General features: G+C 56.2%; 1 protein-coding gene across 1 annotated transcript in view; it reads right to left on the reverse strand.

The window, feature by feature from the left end:
- The window catches only part of LOC104408879 (semaphorin-3D-like), a gene marked incomplete at its 3' end in the record, with an annotated part of 8,228 nt that overhangs the window by 3,872 nt on the left and 3,468 nt on the right, over positions 1–888 (reverse strand). The window lies entirely within an intron of this gene.

Consider the following 888-nt stretch of genomic DNA (forward strand, 5'->3'; position numbering starts at 1 on the left):
TGATCCCACTCACCTCAACAGGAACCCCCCTGCCATAAGCCTACCTGAAGGAAACAGGGAGTCACTCCTACAAAGAGGAAAATTATGCTGCCCGTGCCCTGGGCTGGTTTGCAGGGTTGGGGTCAGGACAGTGGCCTGAGGAGCCCAGGCTGCTCAGCTTCCAGCCTGCCTTTCAGAGGAGCTCTTGGAGCCCCAAAGCCTCTGCACCCTGAAATCACAGGGATAGGGCTGAGAAGAGAGGAGAATTGCTTGCTGTAACTCCCAGCATGTTTTCCCTGGGCTTCAGACCAAGAGTGTACATAAAAATAGGTTTTGTCTATGTGACGGGGCAGATCATCCCTCCAAGGAAAGGCTATATGGAAACACAGCTGCCACAGCCCAGTCAGGACACCTTCCCTCTGCCCACCTCAAGGCCTTTCAGTGTGCCATGGATCCAGCTCCATGGGGAAGAGAGACATAGCAGTGGGAAAGGCTCTGCTGCTCAGGCTGCATCTCCTCCCATGCAGAAGCCTGGGGTGACCAGCATGGCCCCTCCAGCACAGTTGCAGGGATGTGGGTGTGCGAGAGGCACAATAAGCTCTTGTCTCCTGGTTAACCAACCACTCCTGAAACGACATCCCTGGGGCCAGGTTTGGGGCTGGCTGTCGGGGTAAGCATCCCCCAGCACTGTTGCAGCGGCTCCAGAAAAACCAGGCAGGGGATGCCAGCATCTGCCATCCCAGCTAGCGCCTGCTCACAGGGATCAAGTCAGGGGAGGCCAGTGGTGAGGTTGGACCTTACAGCTTCCAGAAGTCACAACACACTGCTTTCCTCTTCAAAAGTTGAGGGATCTGGTTTGGGACAGGCTGGCTGTGCTGGCAAGGCTGCTCTTGCCTTTGGTGCTGTGTA

This window comes from Nestor notabilis, unplaced genomic scaffold (genome assembly GCF_000696875.1).
Source record: "Nestor notabilis isolate BGI_N333 unplaced genomic scaffold, ASM69687v1 scaffold12167, whole genome shotgun sequence".
Taxonomy (NCBI): Eukaryota; Metazoa; Chordata; class Aves; order Psittaciformes; family Psittacidae; genus Nestor; species Nestor notabilis.